General features: G+C 40.6%; 1 protein-coding gene across 1 annotated transcript in view; it reads left to right on the top strand.

The window, feature by feature from the left end:
• Positions 1 to 12,791, top strand: part of SMCO2 (single-pass membrane protein with coiled-coil domains 2) — an 85,146-nt gene that overhangs the window by 32,591 nt on the left and 39,764 nt on the right.

Raw genomic sequence — 12,791 nt, forward strand, 5'->3', positions numbered from 1 at the left:
CAGACCGCGGTTTGTACACTTCCAGATTGGGAACTGAACCCGCGACCTTTTGGTTACAGGATGGCAATGCTCCTACCAAGCCACACTGGTCAGAGCCATTCATAGGGCTTTTTGTATATTGTTCCAAGTTGTTTTTCAAAGGTTACCACAATTTATATTTTTACCAGTCTTACCCTTGTTTTTAAGCAACTTCACTATTAAAATCTGTATGCTGTGACATGTTTTTTGCACCTCAGTTTCTCCTAACCAGGCAAATCTACTTATAGGTATGTATCTGAGGAAAACACTTTTGTATTTACAAAAATACTCTTATGTTGCATGGGCAACAGCAGACCCTCCATATCACCCTGCCCAGGCTCTGTAGCTTCAGCTTCACTGGAGAGGACACTCCAGCATCATCGCAAGATGTCGATTCAACACGGGAGGAGACGGATACCGTGTCACTCCCGAGTCGGACTGCACAGCCATTCTCGGCGGTGCAGATAGACTCTTAAGAAGCTACACCATCGTCTCTCGAGACGGACGGCTGCCGACGACGACGACTCTTATGAAAAGAGGCACATACATAAACATTCACTGTAGTATTGTTTTTAATAACAACCCCCCCAAATTGAAAACAAATGAAATATTGAGGAACAGGGGGAATTATGAAAACCTATATTACAAAATAATATACAGTGATTAGAAAGATGAAGAAGTGTAAGCTGACATGGAAAATTCTAAGATATATTGACAAAGAAAAGCAAGTTGTAGGACAGTATTGCAGTATGAGCACAGTAGTGTTATATTAAAAAATATTTGAATATGTAAGGTAATATATATATAAACATATATGTGTCTGAGAAGAACACATATCAAAATATTGACTACTCTGGGGGCAGAAGTGGGATTATAAGCCGAGTAAAAGTTTTCTTATTTTTCAATCTGTGTATTTATAATGAGAAACTGTTCTTGTTGTGATTTTAAATGCTATACCTTAAAATGAAAGGTTTGAAGTCAGTTGTTTTCTTTTTGCCTTTGTGTTCTTTTTTTTCCCCAGCAGAAGATTTCTTTCCCCAACCCAAACTTTTAAATGAAATTCCAATAGATATGCAACCGAAAATTAGTACTGATCTAATTATAAAACCAGCTTCAAGGCCCCGAGATCTGTGCAATCCCACAAGTCCCACAATTGATTTAATGCTCTGCTGTGCCTTGAAATTCTTGATGATTTTTGAATGAGGGGTCCCACATTTTCACTCTGCACTGAGCCTCACAAATTATGTAGCCAGTCATGACAGTAGATTGGACACTGAGTTCTCAAGAGTCTTCTGTGAGCTTTCAAAGTATTAGAAGCACTCACTAGCCAACCAGGCAGCCTGGAAAATCAGGGGGCCTGAGAAACATTCTGAGCATTCAGGACCCCCAAATCGTACTTTTAAATGACTGAGGATTTCAGGCAATTTATGGACTCAAGTCTTTACAATCAAAAGCATGTTAATGTCAGGTACATATGTAGCACTTCCATTGTACAGCTTATCTTCCCAAATGTCTTCCTAATTTCTGCAGAAAGTCCCCAAGAGTACACACTGAGTGTAAAATCTGCCTATGATGTAATAAATACAACTTTTTAACCAGAGCTTTTGGTTAGCAATGAAATGGGATATTTTGTTATCTCACCCTAGAGGAAGTAGGATAGCTGATGTTTCAGGTAGAGGAGGAATATGAGAAAATCTGTATTCTACCTCATTTTGTTTTGTTTTGTTTTGTTTCTTATGGCTTACTTACTTGGGCTTCCAATGATTCCAGCTTTCTCATTCCATGTCAATTGAATTGTTAAGTATTTGAGATTAGATTCTGAGTGCAGAGAAGACTAATTGCCTCTCTGTCATGCAAACGAAAATGAAGTGACTCTCACATGCTTGTCTTGGAAAACCCACACCAGCAGCCCCAAAGCCACTGCTTCCTTTCCTAAGACGTTGCTTAGAAACCTTGTATCCCTTTCTAAAACTCTGCCTGAAATTATGTTCTGAGAGCATGATAGGAATCCTCCCTGACTCCCCATTGCAGACAGGCTTGTCTGCTTTCCCCAGGGTCTTCCTTTTTTCCTCCCTTTCTGAAAACTGTGCTGTACAGGAAACGCAATGAAATTTCCACCACTCAGAAATAGCCACTTTTAACCTCTGAGTGAATAGCCTGCAAAATTATCTATGTAAAGGAAAATATTGCTATGGCTATAAATAACTATTTATGTAAATGTATCTTTCACCATTGCCTTCTGTTTAATTGTAAAACATCAATTAAATGACAATTGACTAAAATATAATGAAATTAGTCAGAAATACTACCTTCTCATCAAATTCAAGTTTGAACTCCTGACATTGGCATTTAAGACAGTTCACATTCCCTGGAAAACTTTATTTGATTACAGTCACACTTACTAGGTGAAACTCTTTAAAAGTATTAGAAAAGCTGCCCTACCCCCAATAATCCCTTTGCTCTGTAATCCTGCTGCACTCTCTGTAAATGTCACTTAGCATTTATTATTCAATGTACACTGACTGCTGTGTTATTTCTCTTTTCTAAACTGAAGGTAAAACTGTCTTGGACATTCTTTTATCCTCTGCCTTGTTTAGCACAGTGCCCTAGATTCAATAAGCAGCTGATGAATATTTGATAATAAAGACAAGGATGCTGTTACCACCATATAAGGAGACTTCACATTGATGTTTTATTCCTAAATACCTGTGAAGCTGTAGGCACCACTGTTCCTATTCTTTCTCAGTGTATGTACTTTCTGTCCATTTCTATAGATCTGAACCTGACATGACTCTTATTTAGGGTCTAATGGGAGCGTTTCAGCTTCCAAAATGTTTCCTTAATACAGTAGCAGACAACATGGTTTTCCTCTCTCTCTCTCTCTTTTTCTCTCCTTCAACTCAATATCCTTAAAAACAGCGGCTTGATCTTTTTTGAAAAGGGCTGAACACCAGGAGCATCCCAGAGGTAGTATGAAGAATGTTTTCCTTATCCTTGCGGCCAAGGCCTGTAGCACCAAAGGCTTTGCATATTCTATTCCTCTCAGCAGTCACTTCCCTCTTTCAGCACCTCCTGTGTTGCACAGACTGTACCAGGTGCTTTATACACAGTCCTTCCAGTTCCTGTTCACAATAAGCCCAAAAGGCAGATGTTCCCCTACTTTGTCGGTGAGTAAAGGGAAGCTCAGAGACACTTGGCAGATATCTCTCCTTCCAGGCAAAGTTTAAAAAGAGGCACAATCAAAGCACGTTAGCTGATATAACTACTAGCTTCACAACAATGTTTGAGACTATATTAAACTATTACAAACCCCTCCAAGGAGAGGTGCTCATTAAAGCTTCCAGTTCCTTTGAGAAAATACATGAACATGTATTTACTCCCTCCTAGCTTTAATTTCTGAAATCTCTGGGCCCTTAGTGGGGGCTTGGTTAATGTATTTGGGGCTTAGGGATTTCACAGGGATCCAACATCTTTCTTGATACCAAGTACCACATCTCAGGACTCACTGGTCTGGGGAAAAGCAGGTGGGGTGGGGGTGGGGGTGTCTGGTGACAGGCAGGTAAGACAAGCTGGGACCACAACCAGAACCTCTCTCTCTGGGGCAGGGCAGATGCTGGTGGCTAGAGCCAGCTGCAGGCCTGAGCACTCAGAGATTAGGGCACTGGATGAGAAGAAGTGGTTCAGAGAAGCTCTCAGGGTTGCAAAATCCAGAATGTAGCAGCAGGGATGCCCCAGAACTGTGGTCATCACGGTTAACGTGAGCATCCTATGTGCCTGGAACTTTACATGACCTATAGTCTTAACCCAGGATTCCCCAAAATGTGGCCCATGAAATGCAGTGCTGTGAGCACAGAAATAGCACTGGAGTCAAAAAAGTGTGAGAAGCAAAGTGTACTACTTCCAAGCCACCAAAGAAAATGGATTATTAAAGGCTCATAAAATACAAAAATAAGCCAAAAAAAAAAAAAAAATCCTTGCAATCAAGAAACCATACTGAAAGCATTTAAGATAAGAATATGTAATGAGAAACAGAAAAGGCATCTACATTCTCTGAAATTTTGAGAAATTTTTGTTTAAAAAAGAAAGAGAGGTAAGATGGTTGTTCAAATACACAAAGCTAAGGACATTTATTTTTCTACAAGAGGGAAAACAGGCAGGTTGCACACAGAGGCAAAGGGATCATGTAAAGACAGTGCCTGTAGGTGAAGAAACATACTTTTATGTCTTGTTCCACAAAGAAATGGTGAGCTCCTTAGTGGAATGCCAAAAGAGGCATACAAACGAAATTTTTGACACAGCAAGAGCATTGGTAGTTAATGGAATACCATCCCAAAGAATAAACAAAGGTCTGACTCATGAGACCCCGAGGAAGGAGAGGGGAAAAGTACTTTCTCTGAGCTAGAAGGGGAGTGGGAGAGGATGAGGCAAACAGGGGGATTCTGACTGGAGAAGAGGCTAGCAAAGGGGATGTTTGGCAGTCAAAGACTCCCATCAGTTCAGTAATGGGAGCTGTCACTGCTCTCAGCTGAGTGGGCAGCATTTGGGAGTGGGGCAGAGTGGAAAATGTACAGAGCAAGACAGAAAACAGCTGTGAGGACTGATATGTTTGGGAGTCAACCAGAAATGCATGAAGTTACACTGAGTAAGAGTGAGAACCCAATGCGAAGAAGAGCCGTTATAGTGGCGTTTAAGGGCATGGTCCCTGGAGTCAGACTAATCAGGTTTGGGTTTCAATCCCAGATCCCTCCATTTCTAAAAGGTGGTAGAAATTAAATTAGGCAATATTTGTAAAACACTTAAGAGAGTGCCTGGCACATTAGTGAGCACCCATTAAATGGTAGCTATTGTTGTTGATGTTACAGTGGAATCTTGAGATTTTTCTTAAAGAAACATGGGACAACCAAATGTAGGCTCATAGTCATGCTGTGAGGCATGGCTGAGGACTGACCCAGCAGGCACAGAGAGGGGTCGCCAAGTGATAGAGTCTGGATTCCGAACTAGGGAGGGAGTATAGTAAACCTCAGAAGAACAAGAGAGAGACATCTGAGCTTGAGTGCTTAGCTGAGGAAATATTCAGCGTGATGGCAAGACCTAAAATGTTGCCATAGAAACCGTGGTTACCATATAGGCATTCATTCAATTCCTCTGACAAAAAGTTGTTTTGCACCTACTATGTGCTAGCCATTGTTCTGGTGCTGGGGATACAGCAGTCAACAAAACACACAAGCATCCCTGCCCTCATGGAGCCTGCGTTCTAGCAGAAGCTTGGCCTAAGCTCCTTCCCCTGCCTCTCATTACTGCATTTATCTCCTCAACAAACCAATTAGGTAGGTATTTTCAAACTCATTTTTGAGATAAAGAAATTAAACTTTGTCCCAAACCAAATAGCTAATGAATGGCAAAATCAGGTTTCAGATGCTGCTCTAATTTTAAAGTTCATGCTTATAAAAGCTATTTTGTATTTCATCTCTGTGCTGCTGAATAATGTTGGTAGGTGGAGAGGTAAGCCTAAGGATTGAAGGGTTTAGGACCTGTTTGACCCCTCCCATGGGTGCTGAGTTCCCCAGGAATGATGTGAGAAGCTGAGGCACAGAGGGAAATGGGACCTTGGCCATGAAGTCCTGGGAGAGGTGGGAGTGGGTTGTGGAGGGTGGCGAGAGGAAGTGTGTACTTCCAAGTCGAATCAGTGACAGAGCTATAAAGTAGAAGTGGCCCTGGTTTGCAAGACCAACTGCTTCTTTCTGTTCCTGCTCAGTGGAGAGGGAGCAAGAGAAGTCCTGTCCTCCATTGTAGAAGGTCTCATGCTTTGTCCAGGCAAGGAGGAGAAAGGGGCAGGCATGGCAGAAGCAGCTGAGGTGGGAAGAGCATCCCGGAGCATCATGTCAGAGGCTCGTAGATCGATGGACAGAGGGCTTAGTTTTCAAAAAATTGGCAAGGAAGCTGGGAGGCAGGCTGGAGATGCAAGTTAAAGGGAAAGCAGCAGAGCCTTCCCCGCTGGAACTCTGCCAGAGGGGGTTGAAGGGTTGCATGTGCCGCATTCCAAGTGGAATGTCAGAGAGGGCAGGTCCAACTGCAAACTTACCTGCCTCGGAGTGTACCACACATAAATGGCCTCTTCACTGCCTTTGGTGCTGGAAAAAGAAGAATCTGGCATCACCAGAACTTTCCAGAGAAACTTGACTATTGTGACTCTACCCTACTGAATTCAGAGGTATTTGTGATTACCAAATTGGGAAGAGCACTATGTCACAGCTGTACTATCTCATTATAACCTGATCAGGAGCCTAGGGTGACATCAAGTCCTTGATCAGTGGAACCATGCTTTAAAGTTCCTGAGATTCCCAAATTGTCCACCTAGCAGGTGTTGAAGGGGATGATCTGGGTGGTGTGGCCTGGAGAAAATTCCCACAGAATGAGTCAGAGATTTTCATCAACTGTCTTTTGAAAAGGTTGATCTGTTCATTTTGACTAATGCTTCTCCAAATTGTAACTGTAAAGGTTTTAATGAAGTGGAGGGAAGGAGGAGGAATTCACTCCAGTTTTACCAAGTCGTCCTAGATGCCAGGGGTGTATTTATATAGGAATGAAGGCATAGGGTGTAGGGAGAAGAGTGATCCTAGTTTATAAGATCTAGAGTGCAAGTACTTCTAGACTTTAATACGTATATGAATCACCCGGGACCTTGTGAAAATGGTGAGGCTGATTCAGCAAGTCTGAGGTGGGGCCAGGGATCCTGTGTGTTCAGCCAGTTCCCAGGTGAGGCTGCCGCTGCTGGTCTGCAGGCCATACTTGAAGTAGCAAGGACCTACCTACACTGCATAACTGGTCTGGAGTTAGCTTCAAAAGATGGCTTGTGTTCCAGGTAAGAAGGCTACGAACCAATCCACTAAAACATGTTGGACATTAAATATACATATAACAGTAGGAGGACTGTAAGCATTGCAGCCAAAATTTATAGGTTTAAATCCCGATTCTACCATTTTCTAGCAATAAAACTTTGGGCAAATCATGGATCACCTCTGAGCCTCAGTTTCCTCATGTAGAAGAATGGAGGCAACAAGGTCTGCCTGGGTTGCCTGACCACACAGGAGGCTGTGAGGGTCAAATGAAACAGCTTAGTAAAAATGCTTTATGAACTGAAAGTGCTGAACGTGTATAACTATTATTATTATTATTTATTATATTTTAAGCTAAGGAAATTTTACTAATAGCTTCCATTTCCACTGCTTCTATTTTACTAGTTAACATCACCAAGTGTTTGTATCCATCTGACACTGTGTTAAGCACAGCAAGGATTATTTGTTTTACTGTTTACAACTCTAATAATACTGGTAGTACAATGTTAGCCGCATTTTACAGATGATGAAAGTGAGGCTTAGAATGCTAAGATTATGCTTAGGTGCTCCCTGGCCAGTGTGACTCAGGCGGTTGGAGCATTGTCCCATATACCGAATGGTTGCATGTTCAAATCCCGGTCAGGGCATATACAAGAGGTAACCAATTAATGTTTCTCTCTCTCTCTAAAAGCAATGAAAAGTGTCCTCGGATGAGGATTTAAAAAATAAAATAAAATAGAAAAAGAGCTTGACTCTTCAAAACTCAAGCTCTTGTTCAGTATATTCAGTTGACTCATTGTGACGAACACCCAGCATCACAGAAGAAGGTGATGGCTTAGGATACAAGTTGGCTGACTGTTTCTGTCAAGGGCAAGCTATTAAATATTTCAGGCTTTGCATGTCAGGTAGTAAATATTTTAGACTTTGCATTCCAAATTCAGTCCTTTTGCAACTATTTAGCCCTGTCCCTGCAGCACAAAAGCAGTGGTAGAAAATACGTAAAGGAATGGGTGTGGCCATGTTCCAGTAAAATGTCATTTACAGAAACAGGTGGAGGGATGGATTTGGCCTGTGGGCTACAACTAGCTGCTTCCAGGTCTAGAAATTTCTGAGTTGTCCAATATGGTGGCTATCTAAATTTAAACTTAAATAAAAAATTCAATTCCTCAGTTGCTTTAACCACATCTCAAGTGATCAGTAGACACCTGTGGCAGCGCCTGCTGTATTGAACAATGCAGAGAACACTTCCATCATCACAGAAAGTTTTATTGGAGAGCCCTGGTCTAAATCGTCTTCGGGGGGTGGGAGAGAAATCTCTTACAAGTGCCTGTCAGGGCATGGAAGTGCTGAGTCCTGGCTTTGCTAATCACCAGCAATATGACTAAGCAAATCACACCATCTCCTAGACTAATGCACACATAAAATGGGGACAATACCTTCCTCTCTGTGTTGTTGCAGGAATTGACTAAGGAAATATGTGAAAAGCCCTTTGTAATCTATTAGGAGCTATACAAACACAAGCCATCATTAGAATTCTAATTGTTACTTGAAATGTGAGGAAATGTGTGGAGGCAGAATTTGTGTAGGTTCCTGGATTGAGAGAATCATATTTTCTTTCAAATTACCCTATGGAAGCAGCTGGGATGTCAAAGAGACACCGAAATAAGGAAATCTTATTATTTGTACAGTATTCTAACTTTTGAACAGGAAAGAGGTATGAAGCCAGGCAGATGTCAGTGGTCATTCATCTTTCAGAGCCTGGAATTGCCTTAGGAACATTTAACACCTTCAGGAAACAGATGGAACTGTCCAGATAGGAGCTGTGATGAAATCAGGCAGGTCTCAGTGTCCTTCCTGAAAGAGACCAAAAGTTTATTCTTCTTTGTCAAACTCCAAGTTAAGAAGGAGGCAGCTATCTCGTATCAAAGGTTCTAGCCTTTTCCCTTTGCTTCTACTTCACAGAGGTCCCCTTTGCAACTCAGCCACTGAGGATCCCCACATAGGTCAAGGAAAAAGCTCAATTTTGCCACAGACCAGGCCCTTGGTTACCTAGACGTTTCCAATATTTCTGTGGTGACCTATGCCTCTCTCCTTCCTCCAGTTCTTAATCCCAGCTATAAATTACCTTTCTAGAAAAATTCTGGCATAATATTGCTTCCCTTCCCATTGGTCTATGCTCCCCTCTGTCCCTCAGGGTTCTGTCTCTCAGGGTCCTGGGTGTCTGTCTACTCTCCAGTTCTAGGCTGTTTTACTATTGTCACTCATTTGAGTACACAGAGGAGAAGGTTTCTTCTTGGTTGGTGCTGGGTATAATCCTTCTGATTTCTTTCAATAACTAGGAGTTATGTTTTATATTCTTTTTATAGCCTTTTAGATGAACTTCCTAGAACTCACCCCACACCATTCTACCTTCTTTCCTATTTCCTTTCACTTATATTTTTCTTCCTGTGGAAGTACCCTAATATTCCCTTCCTGGCTCTGCAGCTACACTTGTCTCTCAGGATGGAATGAAGTTTCCTGCTCTCTGCCAGCTGGTATAACTGGTTGAACCTTTAGAAAAGTAATTTGGGAATCTTTTTCTAAATCCTTCAACATCTGTATATTATACTGCCAGTAGTTTCACTTCCAGGGATGTGTCCTGAGTAAATTATAGAGACGCACAGAAAATTACGAAATAAGGATATTCATTACTGTATTATTTATAATAGTGAAAAAATTTAAAAACCTAATAGTCAATAATAAAGCATTTTAAAAATATATAATTAAAAAATGGAAAGATACATACCAAAATATTAACAGTGGTTTTGTTTGTGTATCTCTGGGATATCTCTAGTTATTCCTGAAGTACCAGTGATTTTTATTTTCTTCTTTGTCATTTTCTATTTTTTACAATGTGCATATTTATTAATCAGAAAGAGGTTATACAAATGAAGATCCCCTTCTCTCTAGCCTGGCTATTTTGTATTGCTTGCTAATATTTCTATTCAATGATTCAAAAAACTATACATTTTTTGTTTTTATAAGAGAGGATCATAAGATTTAAAGGAAAAGTTCAGAAAATGAACCAAGTTAATAGAAGCTTGAAAGGTCAATTGTTGGTTTAATTAATAAAATTGACTTTAGCCAGACTTCTAAAGCTGTCTTATGTCCCCATCAAAGCCCCGCCAAATATTTATAAATCAGTCCTACCTTGCTCTGGTTTCACATTTCCTGATCCCTTGTGCTATTCTGTACAGGGTGGATTTGGGATGCCAGGTGAGTGAACAGACTTTCCTCTTTCCTGCTTCTGTCTGCATCTCTCACAAGCAAAATATATTTGCCTACTTCTGGAGGCTGTTTATTCCAAAACCTCTTACTGAGCATTCATTATGAGCTAGGCACCGTAAAGTGCTGGGGACATATATATCCTTTGTCCTTAGTGAGCATACACACTAGGAGGGACTCAGACAAGGAAAAAACCATGTGCAACAAATCCATGCCAGGAGTAGCAGGTGTGCCACAAAGTTGTGGCCGGGGCTGTATCGGTAGATGGCCGGGAATATGACAATTGAGCTTTGAAGGATAACCTGGATGGGGGTAGGCCATTTCAGAAAGATGGGCCAGCACATACAAAGACAAAGGGGCCAGAGAGAAGTTGTGTCCTGAAAGAGAGAGGGTGAAAGAAACGTTATGATGGATGAGCAGGCAGGAAGGACACTAAGGTGTGGAGATAATGCAGGTTGCAGACCAGGACCCAATAGGGTCAAGCATTGATGAAGACAGATGTAAGGCACTGGCTGGCAGCAGGGACACCGTGAAGATGGGAGAAAAAGGACACATTCAAAAGATAGGTATTCCTGGGCGTGGGCACCAAGTGGATATGATGTGGCTAATAAAGAGGGAAAAGGATATCAGCCATGAAAACTCAAAGACCTCTTCCAGGGTTCTGGCAGGAGCATCTGGATGAATAGGGAGACCACATGCAAGGATGGGGAACCTGGCCAAGGTAGATGGGAAATACAAAGAGTTCGATTTTTTGCTGCTGAATTTGAGGTGCCCATGGAACATCAAAAGGGAGACATATCAGATAAGCTCTTCAAAGAGCTGCATATAAATAGAAAGTAATTCCCTCAGGATGTGTATTTCATGCAGCACACTTTTAGTTTGTTAAAAACATATACATACACCTTTTTATGTGTTCAATCCTGCAGATTAAAAAAAATCTTTTATTTCTATTTCCTGCCCTTTGACTCTTGTGGTATACAAATCATCCTGGTGGGTTGATTGACAAAAACAAGAGATGTCATCATAACTTATTGGACATAAAATCCTAGAGATGATCTGGTCCAATTTTCTTATTCTAGGATTGGAAACAGTGTTAGGGTCATTAGAGGGGGGTTTGGCATCCATGGCAGTAGAACAAGGCTTAGAATTAAGGTCCCCCAATTCCCAATTTTTCTCTACATTGCAATTTTTGCACTGTTTTGGAATATCTTGTCAAAATATTTTGTGGGAAGAAATAGAAATTGTAGATGCTTTTTTTTTTTCATGAGGAAGTAGTTAAGTATAGTGGAGTCATATAATACTTGGAAAATCTAGCTTTGGTTTCTTCATCTATAAATGTAATAACAATCCTTGTATGACTGGTGAGGCACCAGAGGGTTGTGAAAGTGATAGCTGTAAGGACTGGATATTTCTTAATCTGAACTCAAGGCGCCTGGATATGAATCAGAAAAATGAGTTCAAGTTCTAGTCCATACACTTCTTCATCATATGTATTGGTTTTCCTTGGTTGCTGTAACAAATTTAGCACAAAAAAGTGTATTCTCTCAGAGTTCTGGAGTCCAGAATTCTGAAACCGAGGGATCAGGAGAGGCATGCTCCCTCTGAAAGCTCCAGGGGAGAATCTTTCCTCTCCTCTAACAGCTTTTGGTGCCTCCAAGCATTCCTTGGCTTGTGGCAGCCTCTGTTCTCACATGACCTTCTCCTCTGTTTGTATTTTCTCTTCTGTCTCTCATTAAGACACTTGTCATTGAATTTAGAGTCCACTCAAATAACCCAAAATAATCTAATCTTGAGATCCTTAACTTAATTACATCTGCAAAGACGTTTTCCAACTAAGATCACGTTCACAGGGTCTAATATTAGGACACAGACATAGCTTCTTGAGGTGACTGTTTAACCTACTGTATCACTTGAGCTTGGGCAGATCACTAAATGTGAATGGCCGAGGGGATTTCAATCACTACTTTTACCCACTTCAAGTCTCTCATGAGAATTAAGAAAAATAATGCACGCAAAAGAAATCTGTAAAGAGTTATGTGAATGTTAGTTTAGTTACTCCTACTGACTTGGCCAGTCACTTGTACAGAGGTTGCAATAAGAGATTGATCTCTTCTCCCTACTCCAACTTTTTCTCCTTTCAGTTTAAAAGTAGTTTTGCTGAAACACAAGAATTTCAGACCAAATTTCCTCAAAGGGAAGGAGAAATATTTCACAATGTAGTTACCAAAGATGAGAAATGTTTGAAGATGAATCATTGTCAATTGTGTGATGCACAGACTTGAAACACCAGAAAATGCCTTGAATATTTTTCTAGAACAAGGCAAGGAATAAAGAAACAAAGAAATAAATTCTGTAGGTAAAACTTATAAAGTAAGCTTTTCCCTCCAAACTCTTTATTATTAAAAAAAAACTTAAAAGAATTATATAATGATTACTCATGTTTTCATGCGTATATTGTAAAATTGTTGCTATAAGCCACAGTCGCTTTATCTTTGTAAATAGAGTACTCTAAATCATTTAAAAGTAGGCCAAAGACAGCATGACACATCATCCCTGTTTTCTTCATTCAGCATCTTTAAAAAAACTTTCTTCTATATAACCAAAATATCATGATCACATTAGAAAAATTAGCAATAATTCTATAAAATAATCTAATATTATCAATTCTCTCAG

Source organism: Furipterus horrens, unplaced genomic scaffold (genome assembly GCF_987537825.1).
Source record: "Furipterus horrens unplaced genomic scaffold, mFurHor1.1.pri manual_scaffold_4, whole genome shotgun sequence".
NCBI lineage: Eukaryota > Metazoa > Chordata > Mammalia > Chiroptera > Furipteridae > Furipterus > Furipterus horrens.